The 18,734-nt window shown below is 43.9% G+C and overlaps 1 long non-coding RNA gene across 1 annotated transcript; it reads right to left on the reverse strand.

Moving 5' to 3' along the window:
• Positions 1-1,596: 1,596 nt before the first annotated feature.
• Positions 1,597-4,935, reverse strand: LOC121834857. Its single transcript, XR_006077360.1, has 3 exons — positions 4,904-4,935; positions 4,374-4,435; positions 1,597-1,855 (listed from the first exon to the last, which is right to left on the reverse strand). It is a non-coding gene; the product is annotated as an uncharacterized LOC121834857 (long non-coding RNA).
• Between the last annotated feature and the right edge of the window lie 13,799 nt (positions 4,936-18,734).

Below are 18,734 nucleotides of genomic sequence, written 5' to 3' on the forward strand. Positions count from 1 at the left end.
GTGACGCCATGATGTCTTTCGACGTGGTGTCCCTCTTCACAAGTGTCCCAGTTCCTTTTGCAGTTGCTGCATCCCGCGAAGCTCTCAAAAAAGACAGCTCCTTGACCACAAGAACCAATCTCACTGTGGAGGAGCTGTGCCGTCTGCTCGAGTTTCGTCTCGGGAGCACATACTTCGCCTTCAAAGGGGAGCTTTTCAAACAGGTCAGTAGCACTGCAATAGGTGCGGCCATCTCGGTCACAACGGCGAACCTCACGATGGAGGCAATCGAGCAAAAAGCGCTGAGGTCTTTCCCCAACAGCCCCAAAGTATTCATGCGCTATGTAGATGATTGTTCCTGCATTCTCAAGGAACGGGACGTGACTAATTTTTTGGCGCACCTCACATCTATCGAGCCGGCCATTAAATTTACCGTGGAATATGAGACGGATGGCACCTTGCCGTTCCTTGATGTGCTGGTGAACCGACAAGGACAAGATGTGACGTTTGCGGTGTATCGAAAACCAACACACACCGGGCGCTACCTCGATTTTGACTCCAACCATCCAACGAGTCATAAGGCCTCAGTGGTTTCGACCCTGCTGCGTAGGGCAACGACTATCTGCTCGTCGGAAACCGATAGAAAGAAGGAGAAGAAGACCGTAATTGAAGACCTAAAGAGAAATGGCTACTCTAGTAGCTTTATTGAGCGCATCGCCCGACGCCAAGGTCTCGCCAGACAAAACCAGATGCCAATAGAAGAACGACAGCCCCATCGAGTCGCGCGCTTAAGCGTTCCCTACGTAAAGGGAACCTGCGAAGCGCTCGCACGAGTACTGGGAAAGGAAGGTATTCTGGTGGCCACAAGCCCACGTCCACACTGGGAAGGTTTACGCCAAGACCGAAAGACCGTCTACCAAAGGAAAAAGCACAGGGCGTGGTTTACACCATTCCTTGCGCAGAGTGCCCCGCAACCTACATCGGCGAGACAAAGAACTTTCCCGAGCATATCCGCCAACACAAGAACGACGTACGGAAGTTTGACAGTGAGCGCAGCGCCATCGCCGAACATTGCGATACCCTACGAGATACACAGCGACTCATTGACTTCGCGAACGCGCACGTGGTGGACACAGAGCCCAATTTTCTAAGAAGACTTTTCTTGTAATTGTGGCAAATCCAGCACACGCCAGGAAACCTAAACAGGTCGCTGGGCGCTCTGCCCTCTGTATACGCTCATGGCCTACGCGTGACCTGACGGAAAAGCTGAAGAGACGACCATCTTCATAACTAACAAGCTATTTTACATCTTTTTTTTTCAATTTCCTAACTTCTCCTTTTAATTTTTCCATTTCTCTTTCTTTCTTTTCTTTTCTTTTTTGAAGACGAAGAGGTTGGGAGCTGCCGGTGTGTCCGTGTGCCTTCAGTCACCCCTGAAGAATAAACCCTGTTGGTTTTGAAACGTCGGGTTGCTTTTCAATTTTTGGTTGGAGATACATTTTCAGACTTTAACTCACACCCAACCAGGCAGATATTTGTCAAATATGTTTACTTTCAAGTCCCAACGGTGTGTACTCTCGATAACGGTGTCGTATCTAGAAGTTTTACCGCAGACACTTCCTTCGAGAACTTTTATTGTAGATGCATACTTCGAATTAAACAGTGGTTTAGCATCAATGAACGTAGTTCTCTCAATGGGAATGCTTCTAGGCTGAAGTCCCGTTCCCGGAGACTCGGTTACGGGCATCCTCGATGACTTTCTGATAATATGCCCGCATCTTAGCGTAGTAGTCCATGAGTTGTTGCCAGGCATCCTGTCCGGAAGTTCCGTTGACCGCATCGATTCCGACGACATCATGAAGGACCACGGCCAAAACTGAAAGTGAGAGGAAGTTTAATAAAAACACTTGCACGACCGAAAACGCCGTGCGAAGGTGCAACCACTCGAGGCTGGTTCACACGCTTGCCATTTTGTTTACGACAGAGTTCTTGTGATCTCTTATTATGAGGAAACACACCGGCACGCTGGAACCATCTATGAGGGGATTCTGGAACTGCATTTCCCTAAAGAGCGAAGCTTCTGCAGTTGACTGCAAAACATCGCCAAAAGATGTTTTAGAGCCAACAAAGAAAAAGCGATGCGCAAAAAAAAAAAAAAAAAGAAAAGAGAAACACACGGACCAAGGGTTCCCCGGCACCCCGTTAGATGGCGCCAGTCTCTCGTCCCTTCAGATCACAAGGCACTCGCGGTCGTAAGCAGTACCGACAAGTGTGCGAATCAGTCTTCGGCTTTAAAGCGACATCCAATGATACACTTTCCCAACGTCGAGGCACATTACAACGTGCACAGATATATTCTCTCTCAAGTCTAATAAGAGCACATGTGTTCTAATATTGTCGTTCTATATTACAAAAAAAAAATTGAAACACGTAATGGTGGTTAAGACATTGTAGTCCGTGTCAGTTCAAAAGGGCGAATGGCGTTGCGAATTCTGAGCATCTCATTGCTGCTCCGCTGTCAATGAGATTGCAGCGTTAGCTTACGCCGAAAAATAAATGACAAACCAAAAAAGCTAGATATAATGAGGAAGTTTGGTGATTAAAAATTAGTAACTGGGTTTGAAACGCTGTGTTTGTCTTCCCCCCCTCGTGGCACATAAAATACCGGCATGACCGCGAATGTCGTTATGGGGAAGCTATGTATACTGGCCATAGGGCGCACAGTCCTCGAATATTACTACTAGGCGAGATGGTCACGCGTTATTGCCACCAAGCGGCAAGACTCGCAACTACAGTACCCCTGATCGTGCGAGAACTATCGACGTCACGAGCGCGACGCGCATCGCGCTTCTAGCTGGCCGACTTAGAAGCGAGGCGTAGAGAGCTCGCGCTCACGTCATATCGTTTCCGTACCCCTTTAAGGGCGAACGGAGTATATGGCCGTCATCGCAGCGAGCGGCAACGAGTCACTGCCCAAGTGCATGTCGAGGCATTGATTGTCACGAGCCCAAATCGAATGCTCACGCTACGTTCGTGTTCACAGTGTGAGCCGCACGTATATATTGCCACCGCGGGGATCAAATTGTTGACAACGCCAACAATGCCTCCCCCACAACGTTGTCATCAAGTTTTGCGAAAGGGAGGGAGACTGAGAGAAAACGCTGGCTTTTATCCTTGAAATAGAACATATGAGAAAATGTTCGAACGTCTGGCAACACTGTGCGCTGCCATCTCTGCTACGTCGAATTTTCTCTGCTGTTTGTTGATTCCGGAGCCTTGTCGGTAACAATCGAGGCCTACTGCTCGCCGTCAACTATCCTCACCCACACCTGCGAGCTAAGGGTTATTATTATTATTTTACGTGCTCGACGCACCGCCGGACGCTGGTTTCTCGCCTCAATCAACATGGCGGACGTACACATCTGCTCGAAGTTTGGCTGTGAGTGCCGGCAAAGGCACGGGCGCGGGCTGTTTTCGAAAACGCTTTCTCTGCGAGAGTGCTCGTACGAGCGAAGGATTCTTCACAACTACGGTTTCACGTCCTGACCTTTGCTACCTTTTCCAGCGCCGAAGCCAGCTGGTGAGACGAAGCATGTTCTTTGGCAGCCCACTAGATGGCGCTGCGTATTTCGCATATGGTTTATTACGCGGCGACGAAGAAGCTGTTTGGCCCGTGGCGTTGCGTACGTGTTTGCTTGGGTCCCACTAGTGCCAGTAAGCGTGTGTAAAGTGAGAAACATTCCTACGCATTATCGCTGCACGGCTCCCTTAATAATGCGACAAAACAGCAGCCAGCGACTATCACAACCTTTACGTCTGCATAGCCCCGTGCGAAGGAGACGTACTGGTTTCTGAACTGTTGCTAGCAACACGTCTCTGACTTCAAGCGCCTAGAGTACCAACCGAACTCTACCTATCCCAGCAAGTTCCGTGCACAGAGTAGCCGGATTCACAAGCGAAGCCGACTGGGGTAGTGCCGACTCTTATGTCCGCGCCGTAGGTGACGTCAGCAGTGGAAAGCAGTGCATGGGGCGGAAGGATCGACGTCATTGGCGGTCTGTGTGCGCTTAGTTTCGATTTTTATGCACGGCTAGACCGAAGTGAAGACAAACGTCAATTCTAAAAAACTTTATGACCCCGAGAAATAAATAAGAAAGGTTAAAGTAATAATGTTTTAAAGAAAATGAGCTAACTATTCACCAATATTTCCTCTTTTTTAGTGCTTTCCACGTCCACCAACATAGAAGCAGGGATAATGAAAACCCTGACGCAGGTTAGACATTACTTAGAAACATTTTTTGAGGGGAGGAGTTTTCAAGCATCTCTGTATTGTTCTTGTCAAAAATTAAGCATTCCAAAACACTTCAGCTTGACACATAGAAGAACCAACTCACCTAAAATTACGATCAAGCATTTTCCAGTGCTGCCAAGCATATTGAAAAGTTTGTTTCCAATCCTGCATAAAACAATGAACAAAACAAGATGCTTTACCCATAAATATTTAATAAAATAAAACAGGCGAAAAATTAGGTGTCCCACCATTTTTCCAGTTCTTCGGTAAATAATATACTGTAGCAAAAATACCCTTTTTGTGCCTCACATTGCTTTGTAATATTATAAATATCATTCTGGAAACACAATAGACCCTCCCCTACCCTACAGAAATGCTTTGTTCAAAAAGTTGCATCCAACGCATCAATTTTATGTTGCCATTCAATCTAGACTTTTTACACTATTTCAGGGACTTTTAGTTTCATTTTATGGCCAAACAGTAATTAAAGATTGAATTAGAAATGAGTAAATGTTGCAGGGAACCTTCATTATTTAAAATATATTACTTACAAAATAGTTAGTAAAACTTAGTCAGTGTTTGAGGAAAAAAAAGTGCGACAAAGAAAATAAAACGGTTAGTGTTTTGGCTCACCTCTGCAATGAATACCAACAAGATCTTTGGTTCTGTACATCTCTATACCTTCCGACAAGGTTTTTATAGCCCCTATGGACTGCGTAGCAGAACCGGATGCCACTTAATGCTGGTATTGTTCGGGAATTCTATTTCGAGCAAAAACCAATTAAAATTGTCGTTTGAAAGTCCATTCGCAGAGACAACTTTGTTTTTTCATCCACCTAAGGTCACCCAACCTGAATTGCCGCTTGCAATGCCAACAAACCGGCATATTTGCTTTTCGAAATATACTTGTATTTTCTTTTACATCTAGAACCTGACGTGGCATGCATCGTGACCGGGATTTTAATTTAAAGTTATTTATTTGGCTATGTTTTAGTTAACTTACAAACTATCGGTATCGCTTTAGCCTCTCTCGTCGATAGCAGAATTGGGCACCCTCATGCAAATGTTTTAAAGTAAAACTCAGAGGGTTTTTTTTTTGTCACGAACGAGGGTTAATAGAACGTAAAAAAGTATTCGCGCGAAAGTCCCAACATTTTCTTAGGTAAAACTGTTTAAGGGTCATCGTTATTATGTAAAACTGAGCAATTAACTGAAAAGAAAAAAAAAAAACAGTGACATGATAAATCCCTTGAAAATAAAAAAAGAGCATACAATTAAAAAAAGCTCGAAATGACCGCACAATCGTAGAAAAAAGTAAAGAAAATCGTTTCCCGTGTGTTGTACGAGGCAGTCAAAAAGTAAACGCTATATATTTTTTAGCAACCTAGCAGCAGTGTGGTGGTCCGGCCGTCAGCCATAGCGGAGGGCGCGTTCCTCTCCACCAAGATGTCCCCTGTATTACATTTTCGAAAGACCCCGTGCGCAGTGGGGGTCGACATTCGGCCTGCTGTTTATAGCCGATTCACACGAGGGACCGAATCGCGAATTCCGTCCGCGGACCGTGTACCACGTGACCGGCACGTCACCGATTCCTGCGATCCGCGCCTCGTCCGCGGACGGGCAGACTGATAAAGTCGAGCGCCTTTTTCACTCGCGGATTTTTGGCGGGAGATTGACTTGAAAAGCGTTCAATCTGGCAACGGCACGTAGTTTTCTTGGTTTGTTTTTGGACGATCAAAACAAAAATGGCGCATCGTTGTGTTTTTTGTGTTCGCTGGTTCATTTTGTATCGCGATTCTTGGTTCCACGTGTGAAAGAAACTGCAGAAACTTTCTCCGGCAGACGCGATGCAGGTTCTGCGCCGCGAGGAGGAGCCAGGGAGAGGAGCACACGGAGTCGGCCACTCACAAACCTACACGGAGCGAGACGATTCGGGAGCAGCGGCCGAGACGAACGCCAACATTGCCTCTGTAACCTAAACATTGGCCATCCATTGACCAGTTAAATAAATTATATACATTTGTGGAACCGACAGAAATTACTAAAATGTGAACAGGATTAAAATAAATTTGCCGCTCTTTCAACATAGTCTCCAACGCGTTTAACACATGTGCGCCAGCGCTTCAGCAACACGAGGCTGTGGCTGAAGAAAACATCTTGCTTGTGACTCCATACCCAAAGATGCACTGAAGCTCTTTGCTCATTTCACCCCCCCCCCCCCCCCCCCCCCCCCCCCCGTACGTAACTTTAGTTTTCCGATACCTTTTTTGAGTGAACCGAACAAATGAAAATTGTTCGGTGCCTGGTCCATTGAGTATGGCGGATACGGCATCACATGAACTGAAAACGTAGACCCTTGATTTTTGTTTCCACTGTCGCACGTGCCGTGTGAGCGCGCGCATTGTCGTGCTGCAGCAACACGCCAAAGGTCGGCAAACCACAGCACTTTGACCTGATCACAAAGTTCGAGTTATCTCAAACAGGTCAGAATACCACGTGCGGTTAACAATAAACCCTCTGGTATGTATTCTTCGACTATTGGTCGTTCACGGTCAGAGAAGACCGTGATCCTAACGTTGCCTTACTTCGGAACTGCCCGGAACTTCGTTGGTATCGGAGACGAAGTGTGCCTCCACTCGTTGCTTGCCCGCTAGATGTTTGGCTGGGCAAAGCGGATTAAACATTCGTCCCAAGAAGCAATGCGTTGAATAAAGCAGTCTTCCTCAGCTTCATAACGTCGGAGGAACGTCTTGCACGCATCCACACGGCGCTCCCTAATGTCCGGTATAAATTTCCTTAGTACCCTCTGGCGGATACTTCATGGTACAGCAGAATATCGTGAATCATCTAGTGCACCGAGCCATGACTAATGTTCAATTTTTTAGCCATTCCATTAAAAGGGACACCGCTGTTTTTGTGTAAAAACAGCTTCTGATATTGACGGCGTCGTCGTCGAGGTCTGAGTGCAACCGGAGCGCGGCACGTTATTCAGAAATGGCTCTGTGCTTAAAGAAGTTTTGTACCACCTGTGGTCCTGACGAAGTGAAATACAGGCTCCTCTGTATTCCTTCGACGTCCTGCAAAAAAATATTAACGCGGAAGGATGAACTGTTTAATGAAGCGAACCGGCGTTATCAGCTCTTGAAGCCACGCCAAACGGCACCTAAAGTCCCCTGTCCCAATGGAGCGAAGCCTGTAGTCTGTAGCAGCGGAACGCAGAATAAACTCCCCTTGCCTGGCCGCGCGCCCTAGTTGCAAGGAACGCCACTCCATGGCGCTGCGGCCCCCCCGCCATGGAAGGAACAGGCTTAACATAAGGCCCCCCTATGTTGGGAAAAGCGGCGCTATTCTTTAAACTAGCCGCCGGGAACACTATTGGCCGGTCGTCACGTGATATCTGGCTTTCGGTTTTGGACTTCTGGTCGTTATGAATTTCCCAAGATGTTGCTACGCCGCAGCTGACGGGCTGCTGCACAGGTAGAAACGTCGGCCGGAAAGCTTTTCTGTGTTCCCTCGGAAACGGAAAATGAACCTCGGAGGAAGATGTTGCTTCACCGAATCGGTCGAAAAGATATCAACCCGACGGGAGCCGGAAATTTATGCGTGGTGAGTGCTCGTTATAAAGCTCACCAGCAATGCAAGAAGACAGCTGTTTAGAGCGAATTATGCACTCCATTCCACCGTAAACGCGAGCGTTGTAATAGCGAGCATAACATTGCCAACTTGACATGCACGGACGCCCGTGCCGTAGAAGTAAAGGCCCCTACGCACGGTTGCGTTTGAAAGCGTTTAACTGCGTTGCGCCGAGAAACGAAAGTGAGTGACCGTCACACCTGTGCTTTGTATGAAGCGTGGAATCCAATTCAAGGATTCGCTTGGCTTGCGACAAAAGAAGTGTGGATGTCCTGCGTTCTCGCAATCGCAATGAAGTGAAGCGCTCTCAAACGCAACAGCTCCTGCTCGTGCTTGCACTTGGCATCAGGAGTACGCGCTCTCGTCAAGTGTTGCGTACGTGTTCGCGTACCATACTTTATTTCGCACACATAGCTTGCAACACTGCCGCGGCTGCGGACCCGAGTATGTGGATGTATCTATGCTCCATTTCAATATGACTGCGAGCGGAGCCAGTGCTACAAGCACGAGTATGTTTTCTCTGTCGACGCTCTTACTGGACGAACGTGTGTGCTTAGCCCGCTCAAAGTGCGTTCGCTCTCGTAGTGTCAATAGGGTCTCCTTCGCTCTCAGTCTTATTGAAACAAAAACGCAAGCAAATAAAACATTTTAGATCAACCCCATACTCGCGCGAGCAGCTTTGACAGCGCAAACTTTACGTGCAGATCTTTGGCAGGCTAACCTAGGATCTGCAGAAACGGGCGTGTGAGGTGGTGTTACATGATGTGCTCCGACTAAAATTCGATCTCTTTCGTGATCGAATTTTTGTCGGAGCACATCACATCACATCAATCCTGAAGTGGTTACAGGACCACTTCAGGATTGACCAATTCAAAACACTAAACATGCAAAATAAAGTAGAGCGAAAAATTGAGGAAAGGTGTTCTTCCAAACATATCTTTTTTCGTTACTTTCAACCAAGAAAGTAAACCACCCCTGCAAGGGAACTGGAAATGTAAGTGGTATGTACAACATCTCACAAACCATTTTGTTTTCTTCAGTAAGACACGTTATCTGTTTTACAATACAAATTCGATGCACAGACTGCTAATTTTTGATGCCTCCATTAAAAAATGCAGTTCCATTTATTTGTTTTGGTTGGCTCCCTAAAGTCTCCGAGGCACCCCGGCATAACCTGAATAGTACACCACAAGGCAATGCCCACAGTACTGAAACATCCCCAGAACCGACTGCTGCAGCAACCGCAGCAACCGATACTGTTTATTGGTCGACCAAGACACAGACCTACCACTAATGCCATCTCTGTCCATTCAAGGAGTGTGTGTCCTCCGGAGGGCCCCCAGCAAAGTCCAAGCGGAGCGTTACCCTCGGGGCAATCTGCCTCAGTGACCGCAGCTGTTGGTGAGTTTGGCAATCCTATACTCTTTCCAGGTCAACTGAGGCTCACCTATCGCTAGTGACGTCTTTGTCGATTCTAGGCGAGTGGGTCCTGCTGAGGCTCCCCAGGAAGTTCCAAGCGGTGCTGTACAGAACCTAACTTTCCCAGCTTCCCTAGAGTAGCCTGGTTCGGCAACCCCCCAGCTGCTGGTGAGTTGAGCACAATGATACTGTTTCCGGGTCGACCGAGGCACACCTACAACGACTGTCGTCTCTGTTCATTTATTCATTCTAGAAGTGTGTGCCGTCCCATGGCTGCCTGAACAAGGTCTGAGAAGCGCCCTGCAGGCCCTTGCTCCTCCTGGACAGATTGCCGCAGCAAAAGCTGATGAGTTTTCATTTACGTCTGCTGTTTATTTCCTGGCAGAGTGCTGACAATTACACACTGTTACATTCGATCTTATTGTGTGACTGTTGGCCACTTGACAAAGCTAAATAATAATCTTTTTCTTTTCTTTTTCAGGCACACTGTTTACACTTGGCATCAGGCCGTATCATCAGAATGCCAGTCTTTCTGGTGTACTGACAAATAACAAAGAGCTACAAAAACAACTATATTCAATGCGGGTAAGACTGATATTGGCGCAACGGCAGGAGTATTAGTTGCAACGTGAAGAGAACCATTAAAAATTTGGTCTTAAGCGTTTTCTCGTTGCAGATCAACCTAAGTGTCTCAAAAAGTCCACTATGAAGAGGACTGCATGAAGTAAAGAAATCTTCGAGAAAGCTTTTCGGATTCATCTTTCCTGTGGTTCCGATGGTTTCAATGTGGTACTGGGGAATCGGGGTAGCTTTTGCCTGTAGAACGCACATTTCATTGGCATCTCCGGGACTTCAAGTTCGCGTTCGACATGGTGCACAAGCTAAAGAATTCTTTAGCATACAAGGTGAGTCAAACTTGCAGCATATAACACACTCGTGCATCCTTATCTTGAGTATGCATCTGAAGTCGGATACCTGCAGACTCGTCTCATCAAGCAGCTCGATGTTTAACCCCATGTGGTTTGTACAATTTATTGTCTTCAGGTGTACCATACCAATAACGGCATTAGAAGGTGTAAGGGCTTCAGAAGTATTTTATGATACGTAGAAGCAGCTGCACCTGCCAGTAAAGCCACCTGCACATTTGTGAAGTGTTAAGAAAGCATTTTGATGGGTGTATGGTGTGTCTCCGTGTTGTTTATCTTCTTTTATTCATTCTGTGATCTATTTTGTTGTGTACTCGGCATGTGTTCTACTTGTAGTGCATGCTCCTGCCATGGCCTTTTACTTGGCTGGAAGTTGTGAAATAAATAAAATTGTGACTGATTTTGCTCTTTTTAACGTCATCCGTGCTTGTGTATTTTCACAGAGATTTTGATCTCGCATTCGCTTGTTTTGCATTCTTCTCTGGATGAGATTTGAATTATTTTTGCCTCCTTCCCTTTCACTGAAATAACCTGCAATTGCTTGACTCTTTTCTTAGATTTGATGTGGACTCCAGAGGCCTTATGCGCACCGACAGGAATTAATATGTATGAATATTGACGTGTTTAATAGATAACTTTCAGGTCTACATTAAAGTTGTATTAAAGTAAAATTCGTAAGCACTCAATTAGGTGTTGAACCCGAGCGCTGGTTCCCAAGTCTGCATCAGGTTTCTAGCCCTAGGACGCTGGCCCAGAGGTCTAAAAGCAGTTAATCGTAAACCTGGATTCATATTTTTTTTTTAGTATGAACGAATGATAAAAGCGATACAGACACTGATAAAATTACGGAGTAACAAAATAAAACGAAAACGAAGTTTTCATTTCTAAAAACGATTTCATCAAATAAAATAACGAAAATAGTTTTTATTACGCTCGAAAAGTTGCGGCACCGCGTAGCCCCGTAGCCCGTGCCGAGAGGCCCGCGGTGTCGCAAATTTTTACAGCATGCACAGAATACACACGCACAGAAATACGCAGCGATTTCTATCATTACTAGTAGTGCAGTCACCTTAAAAATGGTAGCTTAGCGCCATTCACATCAACGCTTCCCCGATTAAAAAGAAAATGGTATCTTGCTTTCTAGGCCGCCAAATTGTTTTTGGCGCCCGTAGGCCAAACCCTCCCGAAAGCTCGCCAAGGACACATATTAAAAATTAGTGAATCATTTAAAATCGTGGAGAATATGATGGCAATTCGGCGGTTCGATATGATGATTTAAAGACACTTGCAATTCCTGTGAATCCGAACACTCACGCACTCACGAGACACTGACCTAATACAACTCGGTACGCACGATCGGGACGATTATCCAAAGCACTTTCGGAATCCACGGTTGGACGAACAGATCTAGAGCGGCTTCGGGACGGTCGGATGTGAATGCGGGCTCTAAATGAGGTCATTGCCACACTGATATGAAGAGAAAAGTCCGCACGATCGGCAACTCGCCCGCTCCAGATGACCGAGACGTCGAGACGCTTGGGAAATTCCAGAGGGCGCCTCCGTCGCAAACCGGAAGTTAGAGGTGGGGTAAGGAGGGTTTTTGGAGGAGGAGGGAAGAGAATGCGCTCCTTTTCCCAGGTAGAGAAAGGGGCTTTAGGTTAACACGGTGGCGCGCAATCGCCGGAGGCCCCGAGGGCCGAGGAGGGGGGAACGGGTGCTTTTCTCGGAGCAGACGAACATGGCACCGCCTCAATACCCGCACCACAAAACTGGAAGGTGCACTCACTGGCGCTCGAATAGACATTCATGCTTTCGCATTCACGACTCGTAGGAAGTGCTTATTTACGGGCTGGTCGCCCCCTGCCCCTAAAAACCGGATTGTTGAACGCCGCTCCTTCCTGGAGCACGCTTTTAAGAGGGTGGCCATTTTGAGTGTGCTGTGTTCACGTGACAATTTCCTGCAGGCCGCTGGACCGGCGTGCACAGCATATTATGGTGGAAGACCAAGCAATGTATGGAAGCAGAGCTGTCTACAGCGGCATTTTGATTATTTTAAAAGTAAAATGCGGTTAATTTTTTAGTTTGCTTTGTAGTTCTTAGAATTGATAATAACAACGACAAAAAGTAAGATGCAATTGCTAATAATTAACAATGCCAACGCGGAGGACAAAAACAGCAGCAGGCTGACGGGTTTCAATTTTAACGCAAGTTTGTGCTAACTTATTAAAACTGCTGTGTAACGAGTTATTATAATTATTACGTGGGCTAAGGCAAAACGACAAACGTTAAGGACTTGGAAATGAGAGTATTTAAAGCGTTGTCACCGCCACTACTAAAGACCAGATAATTGCACCCGAAAATACGTTTGTAGCGCTCTTTATCATGCCAAAACAAATGGCCGATCAGTAGTTTGCGGGGCGCTACCTGGTGACGGCTGCAGATATCAAATCGGATGCCGAATTTATGCATGAAATACAGGCCATTGGAAGTAGAGTAACTCGGTCATTTCGACCTTTGGTTTTGGTTCACTTCCTACTTCGGCGTCCCTGGTTCAAGGTTCATTCAGAGTTGGTACACTCTGAATAATCTCACAACAAAATATGAATATAAAAAATCGGGAAACTGGATGTTCACTGGATTTAAAGGTTCTCTCAACCTTTAAGGGAGCATAGATTCCTATTTTCCGGATTTGTTTCTGGACGTGGCAGGCAGTAGCCGCATTTACACGTTTTATAGTCACCGTTAAGAACGCAAGATGTAAATTCCAGTGTTAACGTTTTTTTTTTTTTTTGCTTTTGGATTTTTTTTAACGTTTTATTTCGTCAATATCTAAATCGCATTGGCTGCGAAGCGACGACAAGGTGCCCGGGATTCGCCGCACCCTGCTTTTCTTGGTATTCAGTGACTATAGCTGATACGATGCAGTATTTTCCTGAGAGCAACAGGTTCTCTTTCGCGCTGAAAGTGGATCAGAGAACCAAAGAATAAAATAGTTCTTGCATGCCCGGAAAGCCTTCGATACAGGATAATAAGAAGTTGAATTGAACAAGCTATGAGGGTTCAGTTCCACGTTTTTTTCTCATCACTGTTAGAAGACACACCAAAGAAGGGCACATGCGGTTTATCTTAATAAAGATTACATTTCTGTACAAATTTTGCAGGATGCCGTTCCGCAGGAATCGGTATGGTTTTTGTTACTTCGCAATATTCACGCTAATGATTTAGTATGGGCTATCTTCTTCGAAGCGTTTAACCGGATGCCGGGGAAAAGGCACTGTCGGCGTACGGTTTCACAAAATTTGAACCATTTTTGGGCGGAACGTTTTCATGCTACAGTTCATTGTAATTATAGTCAGAGATTGATGTGCGCCCAACCGCATGAATGTATACACTTCGGAGTGGCAAAATCTGCTTTCGAAATCTGCTAAACCTAAATCCTTTGTGTAATTTTTTTTTGTTGCTATAATTCGGCTTTTGTAAGTCGCGTTCTTCTGCACCCCGGGACGACAGTACTACTGTTCAAGCCATTTTAGCGGCGTTTTAGTCTAAGACACCTTTCGGGAGTTTGTTTGAAAATATAGAGCTATGAATTTGAATTTGCAAATAAAGTGGAATTATGTTTGTGGGTGATATGACCAGGAAAGAAGCAGATCATGTTTACAGGGTGCCGAGAAATGTGGTTTTATATAATGTGAAAACAAAGTAAGTGTCTATACTGTCTACATTAGAAAAAAAAAAAAAAAACTGATCGGCCTTTAGTGTATTGGGATTTAGAGTCACAGTGTGTTGCCACTGTTTGGTATCTTTGCACCTAAAAATGACGTAACATCTTGAAATTAATTTTCCAAAATGTGTCTTATAGTTTTTTTTTTGTCCAGTGAAGGTTTGTATATCTTGCGTAGGCCGACTTACTGTCGTTTTAGTCATACAAACTGTTATTCTTTGTCACTTTTGCAGTAAAAGAAAATCCGAAAGATCTTACAAGCTTTGCGCCAATCTCAGTGAGTTTACACAGAACCTCCTACAGCGTTGTATTGGGGAAAAAAAAAAAAGACTTCTTGGCGTAATTTTTAGATTTTTGAGTTCACCCACCATACTCTCGTCGTAGAAATGCTTAGTGATAGTGGTCGGTCAAAGTAAAAACAAGCTTTCGATCTCGTGTTAATGTAAGTTGAGTTACATTTTAGAGCGCAGCTCTTAGGCGCCCGTTTCCGGTTTTCGCGTCGTTGCCGTTGGCGTCAGCGTAACCGTCCCGCTAAATTTAGGGGGAAATTGAATTGGTGTTGAGGTCACGTGACGTAAATTTTCCCGGTAAATTTAGCGGAAAACATGACGTCACCTGACTTTGTGTCACGTTACCCATGAACACATTCAGTTTTCCTCTATATTTAGCGGGAAAACTGACGTCAAGTAACCTCAACACGTATCTGAATTGTACGGAGGAGGAGGAGGGGCATACCCTTTCCCCCGTATCCACCCCTTCTCCTCCTGAAGAGCTGCGCTCGAATTTCGCGTTACACAAATTTTTAAACATATTTAATTTTTGTTTCGTTGTTCAAGGTTATTTTATGCATGTTAGCTCTAGTTTGTTTCCTGTACTGTGCATATTTGTTGTTCACCTCTTTGGATTGGTCTAACTTGCTCGGTTGCTGTTTTACAAACTATTGCCGGAATGGGCGGACCTGTTACCGGATGTGCCGAAATTAACGTGTGAATAACATGGAAACAAAATAACAATATTAATATTACTCGACGTGTATACCTTTAATTATTTAGTGTTTGGTTGTGTTAGTACAAAGAAAAAATGTTGTTCTATAAGACCCGAAGAAACTGCTAATTTATTATTAATTTTCTTTTCTTATAACTTATAAAATTAAATTTTTATTGTTGCACAATAACACATGAAATTAATCGCAATTCCTGACAAAAATTATTTTTGTTCGTTATTCATAATTTGCGGACGAGAGTCGTCACTAAAATTTCTTTTAGATTCTTCTAGAAATCAATATGGTAAGAAATAAATATGGTAGGACTTTGCTTGACATGAGTTGGCACTACAGTTTACAGAAAACCATTTAGGTTATATTCTAGGACATTCCGCAATGGATGACGACATACAAGTTCTCATCGTTTCAATGGAAAAACACGGGCCGGATGTTATTCGTGATTCCAGGTGGTGTTGAACCCAATTTCAACTACCATGAGATCATATGTGCAATAAATTATGATAACTGCGTTGTTTTCAAAAAAAGCCGAACTCCCACAGTATACGAAGACATCTGCGTCATAGACAGCAGCAGTTTTGTCGTATTTTTGATATTCTTTTTTTTTTTTTTCATATTTCGTTCGTGTACTAAAGAAATTCACTATTTTTGCTTTCACTCGAGATGAACTGTAGTTGCTGACCGTTTAGAAACAAAAAGCGTGATTTAATTGTTGATGTTTCTTACTTCATGATTCCTTCTTCGGCCTTCTTATTGGATAACGCAGCAATCAAATTGGCGACAGAGATGCTAAGAATAGGCCACTCCCTTCGTTTTTTTTAAGGAGTCGTCGGGTTTACGGGTTGAGATCTGCAATTTTTATAATAATATTAATAATAATAATAATAATAATAATAATATGAATAATAACAATTATAATAATGATTTATTTTCTCTCTCATGGCATAGACGGCATGGCTAGGTTTTTACAGCACGCAAATTTCCTTTCGTTTAACGAATCATTTTCTTCTTCTTCCTCCGAGTCTTTCACAGTTTTACACGTAAACATTCGCAGTATTCGAAAATACTGGGACGAATTTAAAATCATTGTTGATGAAGTACGTGACCATATTGATGCAATTGTGTTAACCGAAATAAATGTCAGCGCTGATAATCTGTGTCAGTTTAAACTGGAAAGATTTCAAAACCTCTTTTATACTCGTTCATCTACTCGAGGAGGCGGAATTGGTCTGTTTATAAAAGACACGTGGATGACAACTCAAATCGATATCCAATTTAACCACTCAGAAAGCTTGATGTTTAGTATTTCCAATTCTAAACGCACAGTTTGCTTGCTAGCACTCTATCGACCTCCATCGTCGAACTGCACATACTTCTTAGAGGAGTTAAAACAAAGTCTGGGAAAACTATCAAACGAAGCACAGTTACTTTTGGTAGGAGATATAAACATTGACATCCTCAAGACATCCAAATCATTTGTTTGTGATTATCTATCACTACTTGCTGAATTCGGGATAGTACCTACCATTAACCGTCCTACCCGAGAAGAAGTGTTAAACGGGAACCTCGTCTCTTCCTGCTTAGATCATATAAAAATTAGATCTTCCGATTCTTCTATCCACTCCGCTGTCATTCTACAGAAGCTCGCGGATCACTACTTTATTGCTTGTAAATGCGTTTTTCATTCAAGAATAGTTCATAACATTGAGAGTACGTTTCGTTTGGAGAGACTTGATTTTGGTACTTTCGATCGGTTCATTAAGAACCATGAATGGAGCAAATTTATATCCTTCGTTAATAGCATGAACATGCATTCTGCGTTCGTGGACATCATTAGAAAATTTCGGAACTGATCGACAACGATTGTGCACGTTAAAAAACGTAGACCTTCATTGCCCTGGCTTACATCAGATATCCTTGCAGCTATAACTCGTAAAGAACAATTATGGAAAATATTTCGGCGCTCTCCTAACGACATTAATCTTGAAATAGAATGTAAAATACAAAGAAATAGGGTTAATGCTCTAATTAGATCAGCAAAAAGAAACTATTATGCTAAAAAGATTTCTGACGCTCGTTCTGACTCTAAAAAAACTTGGTCGATTGTAAACGAACTTCGTGGTCACATGCAGACGAGCGCGACTGAATCATTAGAAAAGCATTTCGGAACAGACTTAACTTCTACTGTCAATGCCTTTAATGATTTTTTTGTAAACTCACTCACGCACTCATCTAATGATGATGATGTACTAACATCCCACATTCCGTTTACCTCTGAATCCGCTTTTCTTCCAACTCTTTCAGAGCCAGATTTGCGGTCATATCTGTTTGGTTTCAAACGCTCTAGGTCGGCGGGTGTTGATGGCCTGACAGTTCGTGACTTATGTCGAAATTATGACTCCCTGAAAAACGTTCTCCTTGTTCTTATAAATAATATACTAAAACAGCTCATGTACCTGATGAATTAAAGCAGGCCTTGGTTGTTCCTCTCTTCAAGGGTGGTGCACCAAGCCAAGTTTCTTCATACAGGCCTATTTCAATATTGTCTTGCATATCCCAGATATTAGAGAAACATGTTTTTGTCGTTATGTCCGGGTTCCTTGAGAAGTACAACATAATATCGCTGCATCAATACGGGTTCGTAGCTGGTCGCGGTACCACTCATCTTCTTGAGACTTTTTCTGACATGATACACTCGTCCTTTGAAAACAAAATGTATACGTGCGCAATCTTCATTGATGTCGCCAAGGCATTCGATACCGTTAACCACACCATCCTTTTAGACAAGCTTCATAGGGTGGGCTTTCGTGGTCCGTTCCATGATTTACTAAAAAGTTTTCTCACGAATCGTTCCCAAGTTGTATCGATAGATAACGTCCGCAGTTCTCATGCTTCCTTAACCTCTGGTGTTCCACAGGGCTCCATTTTGTCTCCACTATTATTTAACATTTTTGTAAACGATATTTCAACAGTAATGACCACTTCCAATTTATTCCAATACGCGGATGATACTCTCATATTCTCACAGCATCTTATATACCAGCGTGCAATAGAAATGCTCCAAGCCGATGTAACTAAAATAATGGACTGGTTCTTAGCAAATAAGCTTCGTGTAAATGCTTCCAAAACCAAGCTGATATGCTTTCACAATCCATTAAAAAATGTCAGTTTGACTTCTCCACTGTTTCTACACGACTCCAGCTGCTCATGTGATAATTGTAAACCTGTTGAGTATGTGGACTCAGTGAAATACCTAGGCCTTAACTTTGACTGTGATCTTTCGTGGAACACACACATGTCTTATATATGCCAACGATTTGAGAACTGTTTCTTGCTTGCTTCACCATATAAAAGGATTTCTACCATTGTCACTTAAAAAAAGCATTACGCTAGCGTTAGCCTACAGCATACTCAGATACGGCATCACTGTTTTTTTTAACTGTCCTCAGTTCTGGCATCTGAGAGTTGATCGTATTCTAAAAGGAATTTTGAAAAGTGTCGCATATAGCAAAGACTTTCTATCCTGTGACAACTTGTTTGCCACTCTCGAGTTACCTTGTTTCCACTCACTATTTCTCCAAACTGTTATCTGGCGACACTTCTGGGGAAGTGAGTTCAAAGTGTCGTCAAGTCCACTTCGTGATCTGAGATCTGCTCCGCGTTTTCAAATTCCACGGATAAGGACTCATTATGGTGAAAGTATTCGCTCATTCTATGTCCCAAAAATATTTAATGAAGTCCCTGATTCTTTGCTTCTCCTTA

The sequence above is a fragment of the Ixodes scapularis genome, unplaced genomic scaffold (genome assembly GCF_016920785.2).
Source record: "Ixodes scapularis isolate PalLabHiFi unplaced genomic scaffold, ASM1692078v2 PGA_scaffold10__122_contigs__length_95168666, whole genome shotgun sequence".
NCBI lineage: Eukaryota > Metazoa > Arthropoda > Arachnida > Ixodida > Ixodidae > Ixodes > Ixodes scapularis.